General features: G+C 35.0%; 1 protein-coding gene across 4 annotated transcripts in view; it reads right to left on the minus strand.

Annotated features, from left to right (window-relative positions):
- IMMP2L (inner mitochondrial membrane peptidase subunit 2) overlaps positions 1-15,096 on the minus strand; it is an 888,292-nt gene that overhangs the window by 283,192 nt on the left and 590,004 nt on the right. The gene's annotated exons all lie outside the window — the stretch shown is intronic.

Here is a 15,096-nt window from a genome sequence, read left to right on the forward strand (position 1 = left end):
GCTGAGGAGAACCATTCAGACTCTCATGCAAGATTACTTTGCAGAAGAAAACTAGAGATACTTTTTTAAAAAAATAGAAATTTATCATTATTTCTTTCAATAAACATTTTCCAACTCTATAAAACAGCAGATTTTAGTTTCATATCAACATTTAAATATGGAAATAATTACTGCTTGTTCCTGACACTATTACATACATAGGTATCACTCACAATGTGTTAGATAATATTTGAATATTTTCTATAACAATGAATGAATTGAGGAATTAAATTGTTTTTTTAAAAGTTATTAGCTCCATTTTCTCTCTACTATTGGTTTGGTCCAACATAGTCAGAGCAAGCTAAAATAGCCACCAAAACATAACTGGAGTTGGACTGGGCTTATAAAAGAAGCTATAAATAACATGGAATAGTATTCTGATACAGAATTTTCTCAACTGCAGCTATTCCTTTTGTGTTAAGAAGAAACAGTTTGGGCAATGAAATTTAGGATTCTTTTTTGTGAGCTTTGTCACTGCTCTCCAGTTAAGGTGCTATGCAGTGTTCTTGTAGTATAATAGCTCTTCCCCATTGTGATATTAATTTTAGGTGCCAATTTAACTGGATTAAAAATTACTAAGAGAACTGGTAAAGGGTTATTTCTGAGTGTGTCTCTGCAGGTGTTTCCAGAAGAGATTGGCTTTGAGTCAGTGAACTAAGTGGGGTGAATCCACCCTCAACGTGGACGGGCATCATCCAATGAGCTAGGGGCTTGGATGTAACACAAATGCAATTTCCTCTCTCTCCTAGAGCTAGGATATACTCTTCTCCTGTCCTTAAACAACAGAACTCCAGTCTCTTTGGCGTTTGCACCCCACAACTTACACCACTGCTCCCCTGCCCCCACCAGGTTCTCAGGCCTCTGGCCTCAGATTGAGAGTTACACTGTTGGCTTCCCTTGTTTTGAGACATTTGGGCTTAGACTGAGCCATGCTATGGGCACTTCAGGGTCTCCAGCTTGCAGGTGGCCTGTTATGGCAGTTCTCAGCCTCCATAATCACATGAGCCAATTCTCCTAATAAATCCCCTCTCATATATCTATACATCATATATATGTATTGGTTTTGTCTCTCTGAAGAACTCTAATATATCCATCCAACTTAAGACATATATCTTCATTGTCTAGGTGTACCCATGTGGTTTCTAGCAATTCAGGAAAATCTCACTTAAATTAACAACTCAATATTTTCTCTTTTGTTGCTCTCTGCCTCAACCAATATGTAACTAACAAATCCATGGCTTTTAGGCTAATTCCTCTCTTCTGTTTAAACTGTTGGCCAAGACTAAAAATAAGTTTTGTATTTTCTACTGATTTCCAAGTTAAGGAAATGAAAGTAGATAATATAGCCCACAGGTCAGCAAAACTACAGCCTGTGGACCAAATCTAGTCCAACATCTGTTTTTGTACATAAACTTTTATTGGGAATTTATTTATTTTATGTGTTGCCTATGGTTGTTTTCATGCTACAATATCAGAGTTGAATAGATTTCTCAGATAGTATAGCCTGCAAAACCAAGCCTATATACTGTCTGTCTTTTTAAAGAAAAAGTAAGCTGATCTCTGCTACAGAGACAAGAAAAAAATATTAGAAAAACAGTAAGTGCAATTTCTTGCCAACAGGTCGCAATATGCAGGAAGAAGCAGGTTAAGATTAGAAAGATACAGTAGATAGCATTTGAGTACTTCCATGGAAAGTTTTAAAAGTATTTGCACTAGAAGTCTAACACCCACCGTTATGCAATATACCCATGTAAGAAACAAGCACATATACCCTATGAATCTAAAATAAAAATTTTTAAATCCCCTGAATAATGAGGGAAAAAAGTGTTTTTGTATACTTTTGCTTATGTTGCATGCTGCATGAAATCATTGCAAAAACCACTGTCATGAAGCTATTTCACTACGTTTCTTTCCAGACATTGCACATTTTCAGGTCTTACTTTTTAATCTAATCAACTTTGAGTTGATTTTTTGTGTGGTGTAAGATAAAGGTACAATTTCATTCTTCTGTATCTGGATATCCAGGTTTTTTCAACATCATTTGTTAAAGAGACTGACTTTTCCCCATTGTGTATTATTGGCACCCTTGTCAAAGATCAAATGACTGTATATGCATGGGTTTCTGTCAGTGTCTCTATTCTGTTTCATTGGTATGTTTCTATGCCAGTATGTTTCTATGCCAGGTATGTTTCTATGCCAGTACCATATTGTTGTAATTACTGTAGCTTTGTAACATATTTTGAAATCAGAAAATATGTTGCCTCCAATTTTGTTATTCCTTGTCAAGAAGAACAGGATATACTGTTGTTTGGGTTATTCAGGGTACACTGTTGGTTAGAATGCAAAGTGGTTCAGCTTCTATGGAAAACAGTATGGAGGTTCTTCAAAAAATTAAAAATAGAACTACCACATATGATCCGGCAATTCTACTTTTGGACATATATCCAAAAAAATTAAAATGAGAATATCAAAGAAATATTAGCCTTCCCATGTTCTTTGCAACATTGTTCACAATAGCCAAGATATAGAATCAACCTACTGACAATGAGGGGTAGAATGATATAGTAATGGTGGGTTATACTTGGAGTAGCATGACAGGAAGTGCAGTCCCAGCTCTGTTCCTTACAAAGTTGTTGAGTTCTATGAGTTTGATGTATTTTTAACAATTTCCGTAGACAGATGAATGGATACACAAAATGTGGCATATATATATATATATATATATATATATGCACCAAGTTCATGTATATATATGCCAAATGTATATATATATGAACTTGAAATATTTTTCAGGTATTAGTAAAAGGGAATCCTGTCACATACAACAACATGAATGAACCTCAACAGTATTATGCTGAGTTAAGCCAGTTACAGAGGGACAAACACTGCATGATCCCACTTACATGAAGTATCTAAAACACTCAAACTCATAGAAACAGAGAGTAGAAGAGGGTTACCAGGAGCTGGGGGAGGTGGTGATGGGGAGTTGGTAATCAATGAGTATAAAATTAGGTTAAGCAAGATGAATAAGTTCTAGAGATCTCTGTACAACATTGTGCCTATAGTAAACAATACTGTATTGCACATTTAAAAATCTTTCAGGAGGGTAGATCTCATATAAAGTATTGAAATCACAATAAAAAAATTAAATTAAAAAAACTTTTAATTTGTTTGTTTCTTCCAACTTTACAATTTACAAAATATAGAGCTATTCATTAACCTGGGAGAACATTCATATTATTTCAACAATCATAACAAAAATCTAATAATCTAAAATAGGCAAGGCATTCTGTTAAGCTCTGAAGAAGCCAAACAGAAAATTAGTCAATAATAAATTAAATGTTCATCGTGTGTTAAAGCTCACAAAGTATTGCTGCATGTATATATGGTGTGTGTATGTGTGTGTATGTGTGTATGTGTGTGTGTGTGTATACGTATATATATTTAATCTTATTTGGTCTTCAAAATAATCCGGAAAATAGAGAGATACAAATACATCAAACTCAGAAATCAATAACTTTGCCAAGGTTACACAGCTTTGTATGGAACACAGCTGGGACTGAACTTCCTATTGCCTTACTCCAAGCATAATAACACCATCTACTATATCATGCTATTCTTCATTGTCCATAAACAGCTAAAAAATCTTATATACTTTTTTAATAAAAATGTAAAAGCATCCATAACTAATTAAATCAATAACTTGAATGTATCTGTTCCCTACATAAAATTCTTCCTCCAAACATCTTAAAAGAGAAACCCTGGTCAATGTTAAGTTAAAGAAGGTTAACTGAAGTTGCACAAAAATAGAAGAGCTGTTTCTTAATATTAAGTAACTGTTCAGGCTGAAATATTCAAGACTCTTTCTGACATACTTCTGAAGCTCAGCTAAAAACAGTGGGTATTTTAAAAGACAATTTGTAAGCTTCTTACTGAGATAATTATACTTATATGTCCTTTCCAAATACTTGACAGATTTACATTACCATTGACAGAGAAAAAAACATAAATTAACATTTAGCTCAAAGGAAGGTACAAAAGTTACTGTTTCTCTATATCTTTACTTGGAGTTCATACCTTTAGAAAGTTATGCTACTAAGAGATGTAATTGAGCCAGCAGTAAAGAAGGCTAATTAACCCATTTATGCTAGAGTTTGCGATTTTTTGAATTTTTGCATGAGTGAAAAACCAGACATTGGCAATAACCTTCAGCAGTAGTACATAAAAAACTCCCACACATTTAGCATTCCAATAATGGAACACTAGGCATAAGTGGGTTAATACACAAATGCACTAACCAGCTCCAAGTGTGATGTGCTTCCTGCTAGGAAACACCAGACTCCAAAGGAGAACTTCATAATGTCCATCTGTATTGGGGAAAAAGCTGAGGTTCATGGTAGAACTAAGGAGTAATGTTCCAAAGCCAGTCCAAGAAGTGGGAAAGAAGTTTTGTCAAAAGTATCAAAAGTTAGAAACTGATTACCATCTTCAGACAGAGGCATGGAGACGTGGATAAGGATAAAGCTGGATTAGTCATCCTGCTAGGCTCTGTGTTGAAGAGATTCTTCCTAATTAAGCTAAGTCAATGTGTTTCCCATCTTAGGTACCTCAGTTATTTTAGCCCATGGACTACCTACAGAGGACATGATGGTTCTAATATTTCATTTTAGATATAGTGAGTTTAATGTAAAAAATATTGAATAATGAGGACACTATTCAATATTCATTCTCCTTCCCTTACTTTTCTATACATTTGTCTAGATCACATATCATTGCTACCCAATAATATAGTCATGATATCTTGGTGTATGCTACAGCTAGTACGATTCCAAGACTTATTAAGTAGGCAATTCTGGAATTGTCATGTCTTCCAATACCTACCTAGCAAAGGTATGCTAGTGTAACAGGTATGGGGAACTCCCCACAGATAAACATCTGATTCCTTAGAAATATATTTCAAGTGCATATTTTCATTTTGGAATATTCAAGATAAAATCTGGTATAAAATCAACATTTTTCTAATCTTTTTTTATATACTTTAAGTTCTGGGGTACATGTCCTGAATGTGCAGTTTTGTTACATAGGTATACACATGCCATGGTGGTTTGCTGCAACCATCAGCCCGTCACCTACATTAGTTATTTCTCCTAGTGCTGTCCCTCTCCTAGTCCCCCACCCCCCAACAGGCCCCAGTGTGTGATGTTCCCCTCCCCTGTATCCATGTGTTCTCATTGTTCAGCCACCACTTAATGAGTGAGAACATGCAGTGTTTGGTTTTCGGTTCTTGTGTTAGTTTGCTGAGAATGATGGTTTCCAGCTTCATCCATGTCCCTGCAAAGAACGTGAACTCATCCTTTTTATGACTGCATAGCATTCCATGGTGTATATGTGCCACATTTTCTTAATTCAGTCTATCATTGATGGGCATTTAGGTTGGTTCCAAGTCTTTGCTATTGTAAATAGTGCCACAATAAACATATATGTGCATGTGTCTTTACAGTAGAATGATCCATAATCCTTTGGGTATATACCCAGGAATGGGATTGCTGGGTCAAATAGTATTTCTGGTTCTAGATCCTTGAGGAATCGCCACACTGTCTACCACAATGGTTGAACTAATTTACACTCCCACCAACAGTGTAAAAGCATTTCTATTTCTCCACATCCTCTCCAGCATCTGTTGTTTCCTGACTTTTTAATGATCGCCATTCTAAGTGACGTGAGATGGTATCTCATTGTGGTTTTGACTTGCATTTCTCTGATGACCAGTGATGATGAGCTTTTTTCACATGTTTGTTGGCTGCATAAATGTCTTCTTTTGAGAAGTGTCTGTTCATATCCTTCGCCCACTTTTTGATGGTGTTGTTTGCCTAATCTTTTCAGTGTGACATAGACTAGAAGAATATATACCAGACATATGTCTGGAGGTGTGATTAGCGAGAGAGAAATGAGACCTTTTCTTTTTACGTTTTATGCTTTAGTGTTGTTTGAATTTTCCCTACTAAGCACACATTATTTTTGCAATTAAGAAGGAGGCTACAGATCTCCTTCTCATCTGAAACTCCTACCCAAAATTTGTCTCCAACACAGCTGGGCCACTCAGGCCCACCAGATGTTCCTGCTAAGCTCCAGGGGTTTTAGTGCATCTTCATAGTGGCAATTCTCTTGTTATATTCCATTTCTTTTGTTGCCTTTGTTGTCTTTCCACCAGACTATAAACTTTAAAAGGGCAAGAATTAATCTTTGGCTCTTAATATTTATAATCCCAGAGACAGGAACAGTGTTTAACACACAGGAAATATTCAAGGCACTCAATAAATCATGCTTAAATCACAACAAAAACTATCGCTATCTGATACTTACTGAACACATTTAAGAGCCAGGCACTGTGTTAACCAAATTATATCCATCATTTCACATAATTCTCAAGAAAGCACCATGGAGTATACACTATTATAATTTCCATTTTATTGATGAGGAAGATTTAATTTACAGAGTTAAGTAATTTGCCAAAGTGGCAAAGCTGGGATCTGAACCAAGGCAGTTTGAGTTCATAGTTTGTGCTCATGGCTTCTACATCACCCCAAATAAATAACTAGGCACAAATAAATAAATATGCAAGTTTTCATATCTGAAGATGAACTCTATTCACAAGAGATAGGTGGACTAAGGTAGAAAATAAAACCATTCAAGGAAACCACTGACAGGGGTGGGGAGAGTATCACAAAAATAGGTGTCACCATTATTGGAAAAAGCAATTCAATCTAAATGGCCTAATGACTTTCTACAGCTGTCACACATGAAAGCGTATGCCCTATGTTTGATGTATTGCCTCCAGAAACCTCCCTATACTGCTAAACTGTTTACACAAATAATGTGTTTTTTAATCGACATTTTTCACATTTATTAATCTTGATACAAATCAAGATTCTATATATAAACTTAAATATATGTAAAGAGACTATATATGAACTTAAGGTGACTATCTCTCTGGTGATTAGAAACAAATACCTATTGCTAAGACATACAGTTTTTATTAACAATTCCATTTTTATTCACTGATACAGCAATAGTATGGAAAATAATCCACCTACAACTTTAGAAAAGAAAGAAATATTTCCATAAAGGTATAGGTTGTCTACTAATCTATGATTCTTCAGTAAGGAAAAATTATAATTCTTTAACAAGAAAAAGGTAAGAATATCCATAATACACTAATAATTTCTAGAGGTAACATCAGAGGGATACTGATGATTTTTCACAAATGGCTCTTATTTGGTGACAACTAAACCCTTGTACAGAGCCTAAGACATTTAATTGTACTGCTCAATCCCTTGTCTATTAAACAGCAGCATTGGTCAGACCCCAAGCAGTAAAGACAGGTGTACAATACTATTTTAATTTGGGAAAATTCAGTGTTCAAATTAAACCAGGCTAAAGGGCTTCAAAGATTTCTGAACACCTTCTGCTCAAGCTACCAACAACTCAGAAACAGTGTACAAATACCCTATGTCCTCAAAAGAACCACCTACTGGACTCTCATTTGAGAACTATAAAATAAAACTCTTAGCTTCCATGCTCTGAAACATTTTACTCATCAAATATTCAACAGGGTCCTGGACATGAGTTTCTTTTCATATCTCCCTCCTTTCAGGACAGAAACCATCTCTAATTATTAATCTACCAAAAAATGACATAAATGAATGCATGATCTTCAAGAAGAGAGCCATATGGATACATTGGCTTCTATTATTCAGAGCTACTGCACCAATCATTAAAAAAAAAGAAGTTATTAAACAAGCATCATTTGTAGTTTTACTGGGGAAAACTCAATTTAGTTCTGTTTTTCTTCCTATAAAGATTCATTGTTTGCTGGAACCTAATATGATTCAACCAGCTATGATAGGCTAATATTGATTTCCACATATTCAGTAGTACATTTAAAATCAACAGGCTTTGAAATGTTCAATTTCTAGTGATAAATGGATTTTTTTGCTAATACCAGAAAGTTGTTTTTAATAAATTAGGGTATTTTGACATTTTACAATATAGTCCTTAGACTCAAAGACAAATTGTCATTTAAATATTTTGCAGTGAGAGAAGACTCATGATTCTCTATTTCAGATTAGTCTGCAATATCAATACTAGTTAAAGAAAGCCTTGTGCTGTACTCACCAGCACAAAATGACTGCGTCATGAGCAGTACACACTTCTTGACAACAGCATTGATCCTCCCCTGCCTGATTCCTCCCTGGAGCCAAGAAGTGATTCTGTTTTCTCTGAATACTTCTTGGAATTCTCCTGAACAGTCAGGCCCATGAACTAAACAAAATCCAATTATGTGAAGTGATTTATAAAGCAGATTACATTTCTTTAGTAGGGCAACCATTTGTTTCTGCTTGTTTTGGCAGTCCCAGTTTACGTTAACTCCCTCATGTAATAGTAAATTCATCTTTTTTCACTCTCAAAGTGTCCTAGTTTAGATGATAAGTTATATGGTCATCTTCTTCACTAGGGACTAAAAAGAGTCCATTCCCTTACTTCATTGAGGTTGCTAACCACATGGAGCCCGAGATTCCAAAATTCTATAAAATGGTATTTCACCAAGACAGAGGAAAAATGATGCTGGACTTCATTTCTGACTGGGCAGAGAAGATCTATGAAACAGAAATACAAGTGTCCCAATAAAAATGCTGATGCCTTAACAATTTCATTTGTGGTTGCCTCACATTGACTTGCTGGAGTTTAGTGCTTTGCATTCATTTTATGGTTTTCTAAAACAATGCTTCTATTTGAGTCATAACAAATTAATAAGAAAAAGCAATTAACTAAAAATAATATTTCGGTGGAACTAATGGGTCTAAGTATTAGTAGAATCAGCTTATTTTTACTGTTTGATGTTATAGATAAGCATACCCATTTGGGTCAACATTATGAAAATGACTGCATTCCTAGCTATGAGATCCAGAGAATCAACCAATTGCCTTGTGATTTGAATCAATGCTGACATCAAGGTAGAAATTTCAGGCCCTCCCCAGTCTCATCTTTTACAACATTTATTTGTAAATTCAGCTGAATTCTCTGAAAAAGTACTCTGAAAGCCTACTTTTTGCCTTGTCAATATAATCTTAATGACTGTGACTATAAATAACGTAACGTAATATAAATAATGTAACTATTTTTATCTGAGTCATTTAAAATAACAAATAAAACTATCATGCATGTCATAAACAAGGACACAACTATTTCTACAAGAAGCTAGATATTATTTTCTCAAGAGAAAAACACTTTGACCAGCGATTTGAGTCAGATTATCCCCCTTTAGTCTATTCTCCAAGCAGCAGAAAGAGGGATTCTTTAACAATGCCAATCAGATCATACTACTCCATGGCTCGCCATCCTTCTAAAATGAATCCAAAGTCCTTTCTAGGACCCACAAGGCTCTGAAAACCTCTCAGATCTAATCTTACTTCAGTTTCCCTCCTTCAGTAAAGTCCCAACCATGCTGGCTTCTTGTACTTCCTTGAACTCACCTATCCATTTTAGGTTTGCATTTGTTATTCCTTTGGTTTGAACTCTCCTTTCCTCAGAGATTAGTATGACTCTTTCCCTGTCTTCCTTAATTTATGAGTCTCTTCAAACATCTTTTTGTTACAGAAGTTTTCAGTGAACATCCTACAGCCCCAGACCCTTACCATTTCTCTCTACCCCCTTTTCTACTTTGTTTTTCTTCATAGCACTTCTTACCCATGACATTGCATTATGTGTTATATATTTGTTTATTGTCTGCTTCTAACCACTAGAATGTAAGCATCATGAGGGCAGGAACACTGTCTCTTCTGTTCACTTACGTTTCTCCAGTATCTAGACCAGTGCTTTTTAAATGAATGGCACTAAGGTCTACACGGTCAGTGAACTGATTAAATGATATTTAACCTGATCACCCAAAAATTTGTGTTACAATGTTTTACCCTGTAAATCTAAAGTCCAAAATTTCCCCATTGCACATGAACTTTAAATCAATTTTCTCTAAAATAGTTTTTCATGCTGTGTTGATAAGAGTATAAATGTACACAAACCTCTTGAGAGGAAAATTTGGCAGTATATATTGGAACTAAAAATAACAACCACAATAACAACAATAACAAACTTGACCCAATATTTCCACTTTTAGCTATCTATTCTACAAAAATAAACACACAGGTGTACAAAGGTATGTGTGCAAGGATGTTCATTAAAGCATTTCGAGTTTTACAAGCTTGTGTTATTTCCATAATTTCAAACAAATCTTTAAAAGAAGTTGATTTTTCCCAGAGAATAATGTCAAAGCAATTCTAAGGAGAGCAGATTACAGTTTTACTGAAATGTTTTTAAAGGTAATGCCGAGCAAAGTGACTGCTAATTGTAATGCCCCATTCTGGGATGTCTCATCTTATCTGTCATACCAACAAGCCCTTACCAACAGGTTCCTTATAAGTACAAGGTATGCAGCAGATGACTGGTCTATCTAGCCACAGCTGACAGGACCAGGGAAGGATGCCTACCCCAAAGGCAGTAGATCAGCTGGCTGACCAGCTGTCTGTCATGTGGATAGGTCCTAGATCTGTATCTCAAAGGGTGATACTCAGATTTCTCTCAGGTAATTCAGACATGAGGCACATCCAAGAAGTCAGCAGTTGGCAGTGGGGCAAAAGCCAACCAAAGCACAGATCGGCAAAAGCAATGTGCAAAAGAGAATGCAAGTGACAGAAAATGGAAGTCCTGCAACACTGTCATTCCCATTCCGCAGTAAAGCTAGGCTGAGCCTTGGCTCCTACTGCCCTACTTCCCCAGGTACCCTTAAGTGCTCTTTAAGCTATATTTCACTACATATCTGCTTTTGCCACCTAAAGGAGTGTAACTACCAGAACATTAAATGGAAGATTGGATTAATCCTTCAATTAATCCTTCAAGGGGTCTAACCTCAAATACTACTGAAACCTACAGTAAGTATAAATAAGTCCTAAAAAATAAGACTGTTTGCTTGATCATTTTATGAAATATCAAATTCTTTCCAAGAAAATATTTTTGGTGACCTATATTTTAGTTTAGCTTACCTAATAATATCCAGTAATATCCAGAGGAAAGATGGGACTGAAAAATCCACATCACAGACCAAAGCACCTTGCCTGTCACAAGTCAGGGGACCAGTAGACTAAGGGCTTCTAGTAGTCGACAGCATATTTTTATAATTTTTTAATATACTCTGGCATTTTTAAAAAATTGAGTCACAGAGAAAAGATGTACATGCATCAGTAAATAATATTCTATTCCCTACATACCCCTTAACATTTGACATTGTTAGAAAATCATTATCAGACTGTATGTGTTCAATTATTAATATAAAATCCAGGAAGCCAAGGATCTTCAGGTGCCAAAGTTTCAAAGGGAAAGAAGTTTTTAATTTTCTTTAAAAACATCAAATGCTGAAAAATGATTATTTTTGAATCAATTATCAAATAGTTTTAGAGGCCACACAGTTGGAAGGTCCTTTATTTACATTTTTCATTGCTCCATGATAGAGGTGTACCAAAGGGGGACAGATAGACCCATATGACCCTGGTGTCAATTCGCAGACTTTACACATGGGGTGCAGCAGTGGAAAGAGAGGAGGCAGACCTTTTACATCATCCAACTCCCGTTCCCTCAACTCCCAACTTTGCATCATTAACCCTTGCTCTGGCTCTGGTTCTGCTGTAAACCCAATATTTACATGTGCTGAGGAAAGCAGCAACTGGTACTTTTCCTCAGAAAGGTCTGTTGTAGGATTTCTGATTGCACAAAGCATTTTATGTCTGATCAAGCGTTGCAGTTTCACATTGTTGACTGTTCAGCTAGTGACCAATGATGATCCATCTGAGTTAAAAGCTGTGTTATCTTTGGATTATAATATAAAATGGATCCCTTGGTATTCCTAATCCTGTTAGATTGCTTTATGTAGATGAAATTTTTGCCTGCTTTGGTGCCGCATTCTTTTGGGTTTTAAAAATAGCTTTATTAAGATATAATTCATATAACACAGAATTTATCCATTTAAAATGTACAACTCAATGTTTTTAGTACAGTATATTCACAGAGTTGTGTAACCATCACCACAATATAATTTTAGGACATTTTCATACTCCCCCAACACAACAAAAACCTTATACTCATTAGCAGTAACTCTCTTTTCCCTTCTTCCATACCTCTGGGAATCACTAATCTATTTCTGTTTCTAGGAATTCACCTATTCTGGACCTTTCATATAAATGGAATCATACATATGTGGTCTTCTGTGACTGGCTTCCTTCACCTAGGGTAATGTTTTCAAGGTTTGCTGACATTCTTTGAATGGGATTTGCATCGTATCTATATACTGTTTTCCAAATACTGAAAGTGTATTTTGGATATTTGTGATATATATCAAATGGCTTTCTAAATGTACTGCTCTTCCCAGTTTCTGCCACAAAGCAAAAAGCTGGACAGGCTCTTGAAAAAAAAAACAGTCACCAAGTTCTTCTAGTTTAGAATGTACATTCTATAAGAAATGATAGCTAAGTTATTTTATACTAATAGACTTACCCCTGACTAAATCATAGCATTATATATCCTCCCCTAAATGCTCACTCCATTAAAATAGTCAAAATCAAAGAACCTCTTATAACTTAAAATATAAACAACCCAATACAAAATGTGCAAATGATCTGAACAGTTATCTCACCCAAAAAGAGATATGAATGGAAAGTATGCACATGGACAGATACTCAATATCACTAGCCTTCAGAGAAATGCAATTCAAAACCACAATGAGATTCTACTTCTCACCCACTAGGATGGCTATAATAAAAAATATTCACAATACCAAGTGCTGGCAAGGATGCAAAAAAAACTGGATTCCTTATGCATTGCTGGCAGAACATGAAATGATACAGCCACTTTCTAAAAAGTTTGGCAGTTTCTTACAAAGTTAAACATGAACCTACCATAACACTCAGCATCCCACAGATACAGTTGTCCCTCTGTATTTGTGGGAGATTCATTCCCACAAATATAGATACCAAAATCCCCCCACAGATACCAAAATCCACAGATGCTCAAGTTCTTTACATAAAATGATGTAGTATTTGCATATAACTATGCACATCCCCAATATCCTTTAAATTATCTCTAGGTTACTTATTCCTAATACAATATAAATGCTATGTAAATATTTGTTTTACTGCATTGTTTAGGGAATAATGACAGGAAAAAAGTCTGTGTTTTTTTTTTTTTCAGTACAGACACAACTATCATTTGTTTTCTCTCTCTCTGAATATTTTCCATCTTCAGTTGGTTGAAATCAGGGATACAGAACCCATGGATACAGAGGGCCAACTGTATACCCAATAGAAATGAGAATATGTTTCCACCAAAAGACCCAGATGTTCATAGTATTTATACCAATACCTATAGAATTACTCATAATATCCCCACACTGGAAACAATCCTAATATGCATCAAGTTGTGAATGGATAAACAAAATGTGGTAAGTCTATAAAATAGATTATACTCAGGAATAAAAATAAACTAATAACATGCACAATATAGAGAAACCTAAAAAACACTGTTAGCAACAGCAACAAAAAAACACAGACATCAAAGACTATATATTGTATAATTCCATTTAAATGAAATTTCTGGAGAAGGCTAAACTCTAGAGACTGAAAGCAGACCTGTGGCTGTCTGGGGTTGGGAGTTAAAGTAGGAGTTTAATGCAAATGGACAAGAGAGAACTTTTGAAGGTAACAGGTAAGAGAAGTGTTCAAAAACTAGATTGTTGTGGGGGTTGCACAATTGTATACATTTATACTAAAACTCATTGAACTGTATATTTTAAATGGGTGAATTGTATGGTAAATAAATTATACCTCAATAAATTTTTAAAAGAACTTCATTGATATCATGTAGGCTACTAATGAGCACTCAATCCTGACATGAAAATTGTTGCTACGAATTTCTACAGCAATAAGTTCTCATATTATTTGGTATCAGGACTCCTTCACATTTTACAAAATAATTGAGGATCTCAAAAAACCTTTATTTATGTGGCCACTATTTACCAGTAATTATCACATTAGAAATTAAAATAGAAAATTGTTTTAAAATTTCATTTATTGATTCAATTTAAAATACCAATAATAAACCCTTATGTTAACAAAAAGAATACGATTTAAATAAAAATTATAGTCCTTTTCCAAAAGCAAACAATAAATAGTAAAAATAATGATTTTTTTTTTACATTTTTGCAAATCTTTTTAGTTTCTGGCTTAATAGAAAACAGCTGGATTCTCATATCTGCTCCTGCATTCAATCAACTCCAATATTACACATCTGGAAAGTTCCACTGTACACTCACAAGAGAATGAGAGTGAAAAACGGCAAGTAACACCTTAGTATTATTAGGAAAGTAGTTTTCATCTCATAGGCCCCCAGTGGGGATCCCCTGGGATCCTCTGGCCATGCTGTGAGAACTGCTAGCCTAGAATCTGCTCTAAAACTGATTGAGGTTCATTTCAGTGAGATTAGTTAATATGTTTACTATCATTAATACAAATACTTTAGGATCAAGTTTTTTTAGAAAACAGGGTCAGAAAACTTCCTGAATGTAGTATTCAAAGCATTTTGGCTACCACATTGTATAGGCCTGGCAACAACTTGTTTAAAGAAAGCGATCACAATGAGAAATATCATGCCACACAGTATTTACTTGCTGAATGTCAACAATTGTTCTTGATTTATCAGCAAGTACAATAAATACGACATTACTAAAGGCTGCTTAAACACCTGATTGTTACAATCTTATCATCTAAAGCTTTCATTCTTGTCACTGATTCGGAAGTTTCTGTTTCATATCCTTTTCAGTTTTCTCCCATCTCTATGAGTACAAAAGAGTCCTCTTAGTTTCTGCATTTGCTTCTAAAATAGTTAAATGTTCTTGAATTTTTTTAAATGAACCTTAACATCATAATCTTAATCTTAAAATAGTCACGCTACTTTTAA

The sequence above is a fragment of the Gorilla gorilla genome, chromosome 6 (genome assembly GCF_029281585.2).
Source record: "Gorilla gorilla gorilla isolate KB3781 chromosome 6, NHGRI_mGorGor1-v2.1_pri, whole genome shotgun sequence".
Taxonomy (NCBI): Eukaryota; Metazoa; Chordata; class Mammalia; order Primates; family Hominidae; genus Gorilla; species Gorilla gorilla.